Here is a 16344-nt window from a genome sequence, read left to right on the forward strand (position 1 = left end):
ACTTCTCTTTTTACAAGTGAAACAATCAATTATCTCTACATATTTCTACCTTTTCTTCTGTGTCGGTACATGGGAAAAATGTCTACGGTGTTAATAAACTTTTAGAAATTAATTTCTAAATGTAGGATTTTAAGGTATTTAAAAATATTTTCCTTTGTACTACATTGTTTTATTTTTGGTTACTTATAATGAGCATGTACAATTTTTCTTTCTTTTATACACAAGCTTTTTTTTTTAGTATAGAGACCTTCACAGACAATACTGTAATTTTTAGAGGAGTTCTACATTATTACATCAACCGTGTGAATTTCTAACAGAGGCAAAACTGAGCACCATAGTTGGTAAGTAGAAAGACCATGCTTCAGGACAGCAGATGTTCACTAAGGTTGCGTGATTGATTTGAGTTCTTAAGCCTCGCCCTCGCCCTCCTCCTCCTCCTGGAACTCCCCTTGTTCGTCGGTTGTGGCATCCTACTGGTACTCAGACACCAGGTCCTTCGTGTTGCTCTCGGCCTCTGTGAACTCCATCTCGTCCATGTCCTGGCCGGTGAACCAGGACAGGAAGGCCTTGCACCGGAACATGGCTGTGAACTGCTCTGAGGTGCACTTGAGCAGCTCCTGGATGGCCGTGCTGTTGCAGATGAAGGTGGCTGACATCTTCGGGCCGCGGGGCGGAATGTCACACACAGCTGTCTTCACGTTGTTGGGGATCCACTCCACGAAGTGGCTGCTGTTCTTGTTCTGCACGTTGAGCATCTGCTCATCCATCTCCTTCATGGACATGCGGCCCCGGAAGATGGCAGCCACCGTCAGGTGGCGGCCATGGCCTGGGTCGCAGGTGGCCGTCATGTTCTTGGAGTCGAACATCTGCTGGGTGAGCTCGGGCACTGTGAGCGTGCGGTACTGCTGGCTGCCCCGGCTGGTCAGGGGTGCTGAGCTGGCATGAAGTGCAGGTGCGGGAAGGGCACCGTGCTCATGCCAGCTTGCGCAGGTCTGCATTCAGCTGGCCTGGGAAGCACAGGCAGGTGGTGACCCCACCCATAGTGGCCAACACCAGGTGGTTGAGGTCCCCGTAGGTGGAGGTGGTCAGCTTCAGGGTGCGCAAGCAGATGTCCTACAGGGCCTCATTATCAATGGGGTAGGTTTCATCTGTGTTTTCCACCAGCTGGTGGTTGGAGAGGGTGGCGTTGTAGGGCTCCACCACCGTGCCTGACACCTCGGGTTAGGGCATGACCCTGAAGGTGTCCATGATGTGGTCTGGGTACTCCTCCCGGATCTTGCTGATTGATGAGCAGAGTGCCCATCCCAGACCCTGTGCTGCCCCCCAGAGAGTGGGTCAGCTGGAAGCCCTGGAGACAACCACAGCTCTCTGACTCCTTCCTCTCTACGTCCAGGACTGAGTCGACCAGCTCAGCTCCCTCTGTGTAGTGGCCCTTGGCCCAGTTATTCCCAGCTTCTCTCTGGCCGAACACGAAGTTGTCTGGCCTGAAGATCTGGCCAAAGGGTCCAGACCTGATGGAGTCCATGGTGCCAGGCTCCAGATCCACCAGGATGGCCCGAGGTACATATTTGTTACCAGCAGACTCATTGTAGTGCATGTTGATTCTCTCCAGCTGCAAGTCACTGTCTGCATGGTAACTGCCTGTGGGGTGGATCCCATGCTCATCGCTGATGACCTCCCAAAACTTGGCACCGATCTGTTTGTGCCCGCCTGGATGTGCACGATCTCTCACATGGTGCCGGCTGTAGGGCGGGTGGCACTGGCCCTCGGAGCAGTGTGCTGCCTGGACCGGCAGGCTCGGCCGCGCAGAGACCTCCATATACAACCTTACTAGAGGTAATAATGTTATTTATCCTTAGCTAAGAAAATCAATATAAAACCAAAGGGACATGTATACCAGAATATAATTTATAGTATTCTCAATAGATGATAAAAACTCACACGAATAACAGCTGCATCATTACTATTTTAAAAATAGCATCATATAAATATACTCTTGATTCATTAGAACTTTTGCTTTAATTAAGCAAGAATTTTATTTTTTTGGCTAAAAACACATGAACACATATATTTTTATCACAGATCATTTATCTCACTCAATCCATATAATGTGATTGATTGAGTGTAATCGAACCTCTGAGATAAGGTCCATACTCTGTAGTTTATTTTTGGTTCTATCTGATGAAGCCTTAAAAACTAACATTTATACAGGTGCCCACAATGACCACTTTCCCTTTGCTTAAGAATACAGAACTATTTAAAGTTGTTTGATCTGTTAATGATGAAGAGAATGGAAGTGAAATGAATGTTTTGTGATTAGGAAGCCCAAGACAGCATTGAGGGATAAAAGGATAATAAGCAATGCACTTCCATCCTGAAAAGCGCTCTCTGAGCCAAAATAACTCAAAGTTCCAACTTGTCAGCAAAATTCAGTGGGGCTGCAGAGTAAAAGAAACAGAATGTTGTTCTGTTGCTCTTAATGCAATTCTGATATATTACAAGAATTTGAATTTCCCAGGGAATCAAAAATGCTTCTAAAGGGCTCAGTTGTAAGTAGTCAGTCTTTTTCTTTACTTGCCCCAAGGTTATAGCAAATGCTAAACTGATAGGTATGCTTTGGATAAATGTAGAATGATGATTCAGATAACCACTTTTTTCTCCTTACAAAAAAATATTACTATCCAAGAAAGGGTTGGAAACTTTTTTTAAAAGATTATTAACCTGATTAACAGTTTAAAAAAAGAGTTTTGAAATAAGGTATGACTGAAAAGAAGTATCTCTATTTGCCCATGGTATGTGTTTACCTGTATAACAAAACTGCACATCCTATACATGTACCCTGAACTTAAAAGTTGAAGGAAAAAAGAAGCATTGCTCTTTGCTTTCTTAATGAAGTATCATTTTAAAACTATCTTAATATTTAATTGGCACATAGTGTATTCTTGTGATTCTGAATTTTTCTGATGGTTAAGCTCTCACCATAAAGGGCATAGATAGAAGAAAAGTAGCATTCATAATCTGTTACTGTATTGCCTTGTTTCAAATGTTGAGTAACTTAGTTTGTTGCAAAATGTTAGAAAATTCAGGGCAGAGGTGACTTCTTGATCTTTAATTTTGAGCAATCTTGAGATGATTAGCTTGTCATTGAGATAATACATTTTTAGTCCACAGTTGCCTTTCTATTCTACCTATTTATTCTATTCTATCTTGAGTTAAAGTTTGGCAGTTTAAGGTTTGGAAAATATTTTGAATGTAAAATTTATCTTTTTCAAAAGTTACTCAATTTTTAAAATTAGTTACGATTATTAATGTTTACATCATGTTCAAAAGAATCCTATGGTTAAATTATTCATGAGTCACTTTCTATTTAGATATTTGTTGGACTGGATTCTAAGAATAGGTGGAATTTGTAGCATCATTCAGTGGAAGAAAATAATGGCAGCCTCAGGGCTGAGAGGGCACAAGGACTCCTTTGTGTGTTTGCAAAGGGACCTCCTCTGGGCTCCCAGAGACCAGTAGACCCATGGCTTAGGAATTAGGCTTAGGCTGGCTTTCAGGCCCCACTCACCAGCTTGGCTTTGTGCCTATGTGCGGAGAAAAACCCATAGAGCCCTTTGGAATGGCCCTGACCAGCTTCATTTAGAAATGGAGAAATGTGGATCCCAGGAATGTTCTTACTATTAGTTGACAGCCTAATTGGAAGGATCATCATCATTTGAACAAACTGCTTTAATTAACATGATTTTATTTATACTGCTTTAATGGCTGAGATAAATTAATGATGTGGCAATTAAATCTGTTGCTTTATGTACAACTATTATAATTAAGAAAGGGAATCCACAGTCAGTTCAGTGGTGCTAGATTTGTTTGTTTTGTGTTTTCTTTAATACTTTATCATAACAGCTAATGAACTTTGCAAGGTCAGTTGAGAATTTTGACAATGGTATTTGCTGCTCATAAGCATCTGTCCTGTGTAGCCAGAACATCGTGCTAATGAAGTTTTGGCATCTGATTTGAAACTCATATGAATGAATATACCTCATTATTTTCAGTGATCATAGTAAGTATCTAGTCTAGTAGTTTGTCAAACAAATTCTACATGGTAATTTAATATCATTCATTTGATAACTTATGTTTAGTTTTATTTACGACTAATTTGTTATACTTTATATTTTGTTCACTGTAGATAAAGTTGTTCAACATTCTTTCTGTGGCATAGACTATAACATAAGTTGTGCAATGAAGTAGTAGGTTTGTATTTACTTATTTAATCAAGAAACCTGAAAGTTATGCATATATATCTTAACACATCATAGCAGGCTGGGTGTGGTGGCTCACAACTGTAATCCCAGTACTTTCGGAGGCTGAGGTGGGCAGATCACTTGACGTCAGGAGTTTGAGACCAACCTGGTCAACATGGTGAAACCTCGTCTCTACTAAACTACAAAGAGTGGCTGGCTGTGGTGGTGCATGCCTGTAATTGCAGCCATTTGGGAGGCTGAGGCATGAGAATCACTCGCACCTAGGAGGCAGAGGTTGCAGTGAGCTGAGATTGTGCTGCTGTACTCCAGCCTGGGCAAATAGAGCAAGGCCTGTCTAAGAAAGAAAAAGTCATAGCAATAAAATCTAATAATTGTCGTTGTATCATCAATTTAGGAAGATTTCTTGGGAATGTACTCTCAAAGAAAGTTCAAATTCAGATCTACGTGAAGTATACATTTTAGTGATCTAATCAGATCACACTGGACACAAAGCACAGAACTATTAATAACCGAAGAAAGTTACAAAAGGGGATGTTTTCAAGCTACTTCCAGTGTTTTAAAATGCCTAGTAGAATGATGCACTGATCTTCATTATGATGGCGTAGATTAAATGAAATTCAAGCTAATCTCACCTTGGTGGAATGTACTCTTAAGTATACACATGCACATATCCACAAACACATTTTCTACAGTACATGGGAAAATGATTTTGGTTTTGTTTGTCAGATTAAGGAAACAAACAAACACAATTAACAGCTTAAATACTTGGAGCCCAGTGTAGGGGATAAATAAGAAGGGAGCACAGTGTGGCAAAATGATAGGGCTTTCCTGTTGAAGCCCTTGTTTCAACATACACAATGTTGTAACTCTCCTTTGCAGCTCTGTAAACCTTACCCAGTCAGAGGGTTATATTTGCTATTACAATGTATAGGCTATCTAAATTAAATAGCCTATTTTTAAATTAGGCTACCTATTTTCTGGGTAGTTGTCTCTGTGTTAGTTTCACAATCAAAATTTATTTGCTTGCAGTTCTTGAGCCCAAAAGTCCAAGATCAAGATGTTGGCAGGTTTGGTCCCTCTGAGTCCTCTCTCCTTGGCTTGAAGATAGCTGCTTTCTTGCGGAGTCCTCACCTGGTCTTGCTCTGTGTGCCACATCCTTGGTGTCTGTGTGTTTGTCCAAATTTCCACTTCTTATAAAGTCACCAGTCAAATCAGGTTAGGGTCCCACCTAATTTAACTGAATCACCTCTTTAATGACTGTCTTAGGTTAAGCAGTCGGAGAGAGAGAGAGAGAGACAGAGAGAGAGAGAGAGAGAGAATGAATTTAACCTTCCTCTACCTTTTTGTTCTATTTGGGCTCTGGATTGGTTGGATGATGCCCACCCACATTGAAGAGGGCCATAAACTTTACTCAGTCTACCAATTCAAATGTGAAATTAAAAAAAAAAAATCTCCAAATGTAGTTATACTCTGAGGTACTAGGGATTGGGTGATTTTAGGATTTCAGCATATGAAATTTTCAGGAATATATTTCAGCCTATAACATGAAGTAAATCTATTTTGATTGACTTACTGAGTTAAAGAATTAACATCAAAAATATTTACTGTGTGATACACACTGGTTGTAGGGGGTGTGTGTGTGTGTGTCAGAGAGAGAGAGAGAGAAATGATTTTTGATCTTTTGTGGGAAAGACAGACATAATAAAGATTTACTTCATTTAAGCCTTTACAGAACCTTGTTTGTATCTTTTTTATGGTACAAAATCTGCCTGCCGTAGTTCAGTGTTTAGTTTGTAAATTTTTGAGGCGAGACACAGTCTGACTCATTTTTTTCCTTCAAATACTGGCCTGGTACAGAAGAGGCCCTTAGTGAATGTCTGTGAATGGAACTAGACCTCATATCATTTAAAGTCATGTATAAATAGGTACCATGGCAGAGATGTAAATGAAGAGTAATGAAGAAAAGAGGAAAAGGGCAATCATTCTTACTCAAGAAACTGAGGAATTTCTTAGATGACATTCCAGTTAGCCAGGATTTCAAAATAGGACAAGAGAAAACAAATATCTATATAAACAAATATACACACTCAATCTCTTTATGTGTTCTTCTTAACCCCAGATCTACGTTGTCTAGTTTTCAGCTGGACTATATAACATGAGTATTCCCAGAAGCAGATCAAACGTCTCATATCCGGCATCAGTCTTCCTCTTCTCCCCACATCCACTCTCCCTCCTGTGTTCCACATTTCATTTCATGGCATGATCATAGCCTCAATGGCACATGTCTGAAATCTCAGAATTTCAAATCATCTGTCCTCCCTTCTTTCACCCTCCTCATCTAATCAATTTCCAGTCTCATTCTACTTCCACAGTGTTGCTTGCCTTCATTTTCTCATGATTTCTACTGTCACTTCCCTAATTCAGCCCTCACCACTTCCCACCTCACTTCACAAAGTTTCCAACTATTCGTCCACCTTGAGCATAGGCCTTTTCTCCATCCCCCACCCTTTTTTTTTTTTAAGATGGAGTCTTGCTCTGTCACCCAAGCTGGAGTGCAGTGGCACAATCTTGGCTCACTGCAACCTCTGTGTCCTGGGTTCAAGTGATTCTCCTGCCTCAGCCTCCTGAGTAGCTGGGACTACAGGCGCATGCCACCACTCCCAACTAATTTCTTGTGTTTTCAGTAGAGAGCCGGGGTTTCATCATATTAGCCAGGATGGTCTGGATCTCCTGACCTTGGGATCTGCCCGCCTCGGCCTCCCAAAGTGTTGGGATTACAGGCGTGAGCCACCGCACCTGGCCTTCCCCATCCCTTTATCTTTCATGATGTCATAGTTACATTCCAAAAATTAAAATTTGGCTATTTCACTCTTCCCAAAACTTGCAATGGTCCCAACATTCAAAGAGTAAGATACAAATACCTTGTTTTAGTATTCAGTTAGCTAATTTTGGTATTCAAGAGCTTTCCCTATAGACTCAAAACAACTTCTCAGCTTTATCTAGCAGTTTCCTGATTTTCCCTTGGTCTCTACTGTGAACTAATCATTATTCTTATTATACATGTTTTACCACCTGTCTCAGATTCCTTCCTTCATCTTGCAAGGCATTACATTAATCCCTATATTCATTCACCTACTATCTATCTATCAATTATCAATCATGCCTCTCTCTCTCTCTATACACACACACACACACACACACACACACACGTGTGTGTGTAGAATGACATTTATTATAAAGAATTAGCTCATGTGATTATGGATATTAGAAGTGTCATGATCTGCCATCAAGAAACTGGAGACTCAGGAAAGCCAATAATGTAAATTCCAGTCTAAGTCTAAAGGCCTGAGAACCAGGAGCACTGATGGTATAAGTCCCAGTCCAAGGGCAGGCAAAGACAAATGTCTCAGCTCAAGCAGTCAGGTAGAGAGAGGAGAGAGAGAGAGAGAGAGAGAGAGAAAGAGAGAGAGAATGAATTTTGGGTTCTGGATGGGTTGGATGATGGCCACCTACATTGAGGAGGGCCATCTGCTTTACTCAGACTACCAATTCAAATGTAAATCTCTTATGGAAAACATTCTCATAGACTCACCTAGAAATAACATTTAACCAGATACCTGGGCATCATGTGGCTCGGCCAAGTTGACACAGAAAGGTAATCATCACACAAGGCAAGAGATGTAGACTTAAATGTAGACCATAAAGATGTAACAATTGGAGATAAAATTGCTCAAAAAGAAGAAAGAATAGTACTGGGCTTTAGATAAAAATTGTTAGGCAATTAATCAAACTCTGTGTGTGTGCACATACACATGAGTTTATAGGAATATACATGAGGTAGTTAATACAAAAGAGGTTAAAAAGAAGCAAACTGTACAATTTCAAAGTACTAATTTGTGGCTTACTCAAACTGTTTAAGGTGTGAAAGAGAATAGATCCATCTGATCTATTTTCAAAAATAAGTATATGTTTATTGCAGCAATATTCACATGAGCCAAGATATAAAATCTACCCAACTATTCATCAACAGATGACTGGATACAGAAACATGTTATGCATACAAATGGAATATTATTCATCTATAAAAGGAGTGAAATCTTGCCATATGTAGCAACATGGATGCAACAAGAGGTCATTATGTTAAATGAAATAAGGTGGCACAAAAAGAAAAATGTTATAGGTTTCCACTTATATGTGGGAGTTTAAAAAGTGGACCTCATAGAGTTAAGAAGTAGATTAGTGGTACCAGAGGCTAGAAATGATAGGGATAGGAGGATGAAGAATAGTTGGTTAATGGGTACAAAAATATCATTTTTATGAGTTATATAGAAAGAATAAGTTCTAGCATTTGATAGTATAGTAGGGACATTATAGTTAACAATAATTTTCTGTATGTTTCAAAATAGAAGAGAAAAATCAGAATGTTCTCAACACAAAGAAAACATAAATATTTGAGGCAATGGATGTCTCAATTACTCTGATTTGATCATTATGCATTGTGCACATGTATAAAAATGTCACATATACTCCCAAAGTATGTACTATTATGTTTTTGCAAAGAATCTTAAGACAGTTCTTGTTTTTTACTTCTTCCGTGGTCAGTGACTACAGTAGTACCCTCTCACCTGTGGCTTTGCTTTCCATGGTTTCACTCACCTGTGGTCAACTGTGCTCCGAAAATGTTGAATGGAAAGTTCCAGAAATAAACAACTTACAGGTTTCAAATTGTATGCCCTTAAGTGGCATTTTGAAATTTTGCCATTCTTCTCTGTCCTGCCCAGGATGTAAATCACCCCTTTGTCCAGTGTGTCTACGCCATAGATATGCTATCCACCAGATAGTCACTTGGTAGCCGTTTGGGTTAACAGATTGACTGCCATGTGTCCCAGTGCTTGTGTTCAAGTAGCCTCATCTTACTCCATAATGGCCCCAAAGCACACTTGGTAGCCGTTTGGGTTAACAGATTGACTGCCATGTGTCCCAGTGCTTGTGTTCAAGTAGTCTCATCTTACTCCATAATGGCCCCAAAGCACAAGAGTAGTGATGCTGATCATTCAGATATGCCAAGGATAAGCTGTAAAATGCTTCCTTTGAGAGAAAAGGTAAAAGTTCTCAATAAGGAAAGAAAACAAAATCATAGACTGAGGTTGCTAAGATTACTAAGAACAAATCTTCCATCTGTGAAATAGTGATGAAAGCAAAAGAAATTCATGAGAAATTCATGCTAGTTGTGCTGCTGCACCTCAGACTACAAAAGTTACAGCCACAGTGCATGATAAGTGCTTAGTTAAGATGGAAAAGGCAGCCAATTTGTGGGTGGGAAATATGAACCGAGGTGTGTTTTCCTTGATTGACAGCAGTTGGATTTGGTACTGCTTTCAGGCATCTACTGGGGGTCTTGGAATGTATCCCCTACTGTATTACTCAGCAGTTAGAAACTTTCAAATATGAGGGTATCATGTTTACCATTGAGACAGAAATCTATGAAGAGTGGAATTAAATCTATTATTTAATAGAATTAATTATAATCAAGCAGGCTAAACTTACTACTATTAGACTGGCATATGAAGCAATATAGGGATACTCTTGTAAATAATCATAAAATACAACAGCTATGTTCCCTGAAGTAAAATTTGATTTCTGTCCGTATTGATTTATCTTCATTCTTAAGCAATGCTTTTTGATGGGGCTTTTTGATGGAGCTTGCCTTAGAAAGTACAAAAGATATAGTCTGAGACCTGTGTTTAACTCCTGTGAAACACTTCAATTCTTTTTTTTTTCTTAAAGTCTCACTCTGTCACCCAGGATGGAGTGCAGTGGTGTGATCTTGGCTCACTGCAACCTCTGCTACCCAGATTCAAGTGATTCTCCTGTCTCAGCCTCCTGAGTAGCTGGGATTCCAGGGGCCTGCCACCATGCCCGGCTAATTTTTGCATTTTTTAGTAGAGACGGGGTTTCACCATGTTGGCCAGGCTGATCTTGAACTCCTGACCTCAAGTGATCCACTTGCCTCTGCCTCCCAAAATGCTGGGATTAAAGGTAAGAGCCACCATGCCAGGACCACTTCAATTCTTTTAATTATTGTTTACTCCTTTATAAAATGAATATAACAGTAATACTCTCCTCAAGGAAGGCTATAAAGATGAAATATATTAATGCAGTAGAAAGACAATATAAAGTTATAGGAGAACATTAAGTATTAGAATTTATGCTATATGACACTTGAATTTACTGCTTTGAAACCTAAATGAGAGCGTTCTTTCTTTTTTATTAGAATACATTGAATTTCTGCTTTTTATATTGTTTTGTCTATTACTCTATGATTATCCGTTTTAGCTAGTGCGTCAGTTTTACTGATCTTTATCAAGTTATGTAAATAGAAGTGGTTTGGAACTTGGAAAATGTTGTGAAAGATACCGTGATTACAAAAGTAACACACAGGAAGTATAGGATTTCAAAATGTAACAATTAACTAGTTTGTGGTGGAAAGTTGCTATGACTCCAATAATTTATACAGATATGATTTAAATTCCAAAATAAGATGGGTTTCTCAATCTAAATTTAGCATTTATCTTCTTCCTTGCAGGGATTTTAGAAGATTGTCACTTATTCATCCTATTTTTAAAAATGATAATAATACTTCGTGTTCTAAAATGCCTTCCAGAATAGGAATCTCTCCAGGTAGAGGAAATATTTAATTGTAAAGAGTAGGTGTATTAATCCCTAGCCAAGTATGTAGATTTTGGCTAAAGTGTGCCCACATGTCTATTAAATGTTGTATTATGGTAAATACCTAATATGTGACTTCTAACATACTCCTTTCTATATATTTAGAAAAGAAAACTTGACCTAATATCCACTGGGTAAATTTCTACTGCAAAACCAATAATTATTGCATGATAATTCCTCTAGGCATATAGACTGTCAGACTAAATTTTTCTTGCTTTGAAAATTAGCTAGTACTGTATAGTTGGTTTTAGAAGATATTAAGAAAATTGAGTTTGTGAATCGGAGCTCAGGTAGGCCAGCTAGCTTTACAATATTTCAGGATTATATTTTTACAAGTGCCTGTCACTGCTTTCAGCAGGAACTGAGTAAGATACAGAGACAGATTAACAAAATCCTTCTTCCTCCTTTTTCTTGTGAAACTCAATGTGGCATATTGAAAAGAGGTCACAGAAAACTATCCTTGTACAATGAGATATTTTTCAGTATGTGAATTATAACATTTTCCATTAGAAATTTAGATCACCACTTAAAGCATTTCTTGGGCTCATTAATATCCTTCAATTTAGGACAAGTTGGACTTAAGGTGAAATTAAGTTCTATGTAACTCAGTTAATTTATTTTATATAGCTAAAATTATTTTACATTATGCACTTAAGGTGATGTTAGCTATGTAGGTTGTAGAACTTAAATATATAAATTATATAAAATATATACATTGATAAAACTGATAAATTAATAAAAATATAACCTCTGTTTAGATAGAACTAAGAATTAACTAAGAATTAGCTATAATAGGAAGACATATAATGCTGTGGTATAGGAAATGCTTGTCCAATGAATCATCCATTTTCAAGTTAATCATTAATTTGGAAATTACGCTTTTCTCCATAGAAAACAGCATTAGCCCCATTTCCTCCAGAAAAAAAAAAAAATCCTGAATAAAACACTTTTTATGGCACACAGCGTAGTTGCCTTATCCAGAGCTCAGAAAACCACATAAACAGAGGAAGAACGTAGTCTTGGTTAGCATGTAAAGCATGCAGCTGACATTTTGCAAAGCTTGTTATTAGAACAACATTCCCTCCTCAGCAGTAAGGTGGTTGAGTATGCAGCTTAGAATTAGACAGTCTGCATCTGAATTATAGTTCACCATTTCCAAGCTGTGTGAGTTTTGAATTTACAGAATCCTCATAAGCTTTGGTTTCTTCAACTATAAAAGGTTCTGTAAATATAAGATAGTAAGTGCAAGATATTTAACATAGTGATTGGCAAATATTGTCATTCTGAGTAAATATTACTGCAGTGTGATAATGGATCTCATACATGAACTTTCAGCATGTGAAAAACTAGATTCTAAAAATAAGATCTGTATACTCAAGAAATTAATGTTCATAGTAGATTAGGATTGCACAAAATCAGCGAAGCACCCATTAAAGAAAAACAAGATGCTAAATAGAAGAGAAAGTCACACCAGAACAGAAACTCATTTCTTAGCCATTAATATGGCTAAGCTAAAGTGTTTTACCAGTTCTACTGTGAGAAGGACATGGAAGTTTACTCATATCCTTATTTTTATCTACCAAATCCTTATCATGAAGGCCATGCATATGATCTATTTGTTTAATGCATTCATATATATAGAAATATTTCTAAACATATCCATATGTACCTTTTTATTTTATTTTATTTTATTTTTATTTTTATTTTTTTTTCAAGACAGAGTTTCACTCTTGTTACCCAGGCTGGAGTGCAATGGCGCGATCTCGGCTCACCGCAACCTCCACCTCCTGGGTTCAGGCAATTCTCCTGCGTCAGCCTCCTGAGTAGGTGGGATTACAGGCACGCGCCACCATGCCCAGCTAATTTTTTGCATTTTTAGTAGAGACGGGGTTTCACCGTGTTGACCAGGATGGTCTCGATCTCTTGACCTTGTGATCCACCAACTTCGGCCTCCCAAAGTGCTGGGATTACAGGTGTGAGCCACCGCGCCCGGCGCTTTTTAATACTTGGAATTATTCATTCTTTTCATTTCATTATTAATTAAAGTTTTAGCTATCTCAAAAAATGCTGGGAAAGGGGAGCGTTTTGGGTATTATTTCATGTAGAGATAACCGAACTAGGTGGACCCGCCTGACCACTGTAGTCAAGATTCTTTTGCTAAGAGTGAGAAAACTGATGAGCAGTGTAAGTAATTCAAAAACCAAAGACTGGAGTCAGATATGCCTGAGTCGAATTCTGAATTTTCAAGTCAGGAGACTAGACAATATTCTTAAATTCTTTGAGATTTCTTTTTTTTTTTTAATCTGTAAACTGTAATACTGCCTCTCTCTGATGATCATTGTAATTTATAAAAATTTTTGAAGGCATCTTACATAGAACTGAACACAGTAGGCACATGATAAATATGTAGTTCTTTTGTCCTTTCCTTTTCTTTTGAAAATGCCATATTATCTAAAAGGAAATTTTCTCCTTGTGGGGCAGCGTGTGTGTAGCTTTGCTGCAGCACTATAAGGCAATATAATCATAGAAAGAAAGGAGAAGTAGAATTATTTCACTTGGAAAACTAAAGGAGTGAGTTAATCAATGGACATAATTTATATTTATAAAAATCTTAATAGTTAACAAAGATCTTTACACATATATGGACTTTCCTAATATATATGTTCGCATTTGGAAACTATTTTTTGTTTTGTTGAAAACCTTTGAGATAAAATAAATGTGAAGGTAATATCTTAATAAAGTTTTGCCAAATTTTTATATCAATTGCATTTTAGGGAATACTAAAATCTTCCTTACATGTTACAAACTAGACTCAGGTAGAATCTCTTTTAAATAATTTAACCAATGTTTATAAATATACACAGATATATCACTACATTTTCACTCTGCTTTATTAATCATTAATTTGTTATAACTCCTACTATGTTTATTGAGCCTTGCTGAGAGCAGCCACTGTTCACCTAACTTTGTATTTTGCCAATATTTACTTTTATGATGTTCTTGATTTAATATGATAGGATTTACTTTTAGTAGCTAAAGAGAGTTAAAAAAAAAAAAACAACAAATTAGTAGTTCAAAGAAAAATTATTACCTGTATGTATCCTTTGCCTATTACAAACAGGTTTATATCTTGCTTTGTAAAAGAACTCTCACACAAGAGTTGTTAAGAACTTTGTCTCTGGCTGGACGCAGTGGCTCATGCCTGTAATTCCAGCACTGTGGGAGGCTGAGGCCGGTGAATCACATGAGCTCAAGAGTTCAAGACCAGCCTGGGCAACACGATGAAACCCTGTTTCTACTAAAAGTACAAGAATTAGGCGAGCATGGTGGCATGTGCCTGTGGTCCCAGGTACTCAGGAGGCTGAGGAGGGAGGACTACTTGAGCCCAGAAGGCGGAGGTTGCAGTGAGCCCAGATTGCACCATTGCACTCCAGCCTGGGTCACACAGCAAGACAGTGTCTCAAAAAAAAAAAAAAAAAAAAAAAAAAAAAAAAAAAAAAAAAAAACCACTCTGTTTCATGTGATCTTTGGTCTTTCAAAAAAATTGCAGGATGGCTCATATTGACCCAGGTGAGCACTTTTTTTTTTTGGCCAGTCTAATAATATGATTTCTGTGACTATTTTGAAGAATAGATGACTTTGGTACAAGTCATCTTTGTTTCAATACTTTGCTTCTGTTAACAGGAGCCATTAAGTTATGAGAAATTTTAATATTAGAGTTGTGTTGAATTTATTTGATTTGCTTCACAGTATAAAACTTCTCCTGAAAAGGAAGAGGTCAAGGTGGACAAAATAGTGGACAATTTCATGGAAGGATGATTTAGGCTTATTATGAAGGTGTAAGTTTTAATGTAAATTCTCTTAGGGCCAGGCAGATAACATAAATGGTATAAGCAGGAAGAATGAGACAGTGTAAGACCCTAGAGCTGTGGGGGTCTATGGAAATCTGTAGCCCACATTTATATGGGCCAAATAAATCGCTTCTAAGAGCTTTGTTTGCTTTTCGAAATTCTTGGTGCTGTCTTCTTTTAAAGGATGGGTCACATTTGAGTAGCACAGAGGAGAAGGTATTTTCCAAGACTGGGGACCATTATAAGTAAAATTAAGAAAGAAAAATAGTCTGATAGGTGGGGATGGCTTTAGGGAGTCAGCCAGGCTCTAGGGTGGTAGTGTTCAACAAGGGGTGATTTTATGAGCATGTGACATTTGTGAATGTCTGTAGATGCTTTTGCTTATCACTCACAGCTGAGGAGGGATGCTCCTGGCCTCACATGGATGACACCAGGTGTGTGCTAAACACCTTATAATGTACAGGTCATCCCTTCACAACAGAGGATTATCCAGTCCAAAACATCAGTAGTGCCCAGATTGAGTTCTGCTTTAGATGAATATGGGTGTTGGGAAATAGGGGGTGGTAAAGTTAGATATTATAATCTGCAGTTTTTGGAGTTTTTTTTTTGAGGCACGGTCTCACTCTTTTGCCAAGGCTGGAGTGCAGTGGCACCATCTTGGCCAACTACAAACTTGACTTCCCCAGCTCAAGTGCTTCTCCCCACTTCAGTCCAAGTAGCTGAGAATACAGGTGCATGCTACCATGCCCAGCTAATTTTTGTAATTTTTTAAATTATATTTTAAGTTCTGGGGCACATGTGCAGATCTTTCAGGTTGTTACATAGGTAACACATGCATGGTGGTTTGCTGCTTCCATCCCCCCGTCACCTACATGAGGTATTTCTCGCAATGTTATCCCTCCCCAATCCCCCACCCCTCCATCTCTACCCTAGCCCCCCATCACCCAACAGACCCTAGTGTATGATGTTCCCCTCCCTGTGTCCATGTGTTCTCATTGTTCAACACCCACCTATACGTGAGAACATGTGGTATTTGCTTTTCTGTTCTTGTGTCAGTTTGCTGAGAATGATGGTTTCCAGATTTATCCATGTCCCTGCAAAGGACATGAACTCATCCATTTTTATGGCTGCATAGTGTTCCATGGTGTATACGTGTCACATGTCTGTTATCGATGGGCATTTGAGTTGGTTCTAGGTCTTTGATCTTGTAAACACTGCTGCAATGAACATACGTGTGCATGTGTCTTTATAATAGAATGATTTATAATCCTTTGGATACATACCCAGTAATGGGATTGCTGGGTCAAATGGAATTTCTATTTCCAGATCCTTGAGGAATCGCCACACTGTCTTCCACAATGGTTGAACTAATTTACACTCCTACCAACAGTGTAAAAGTGTTCCTATTTCTCCACATCCTTTCCAGCATCTGTTGTCTCCAGATTTTTTAATGGTTGCCATTCTAACTGGTGTGAGATGGTATCTCAATGTGGTTTTAATTT

At 38.5% G+C, this 16344-nt stretch overlaps 1 pseudogene across 1 annotated transcript; it reads right to left on the reverse strand.

Moving 5' to 3' along the window:
• Positions 1 to 407: 407 nt before the first annotated feature.
• Positions 408 to 1811, reverse strand: LOC108282643 (annotated as a pseudogene). The gene has a single exon (XR_001816515.2). The product of XR_001816515.2 is annotated as a tubulin beta-2A chain-like (transcript).
• Positions 1812 to 16344: the final 14533 nt, after the last annotated feature.

Source organism: Cebus imitator, unplaced genomic scaffold, assembly GCF_001604975.1.
Source record: "Cebus imitator isolate Cc_AM_T3 unplaced genomic scaffold, Cebus_imitator-1.0 Scaffold247, whole genome shotgun sequence".
NCBI lineage: Eukaryota > Metazoa > Chordata > Mammalia > Primates > Cebidae > Cebus > Cebus imitator.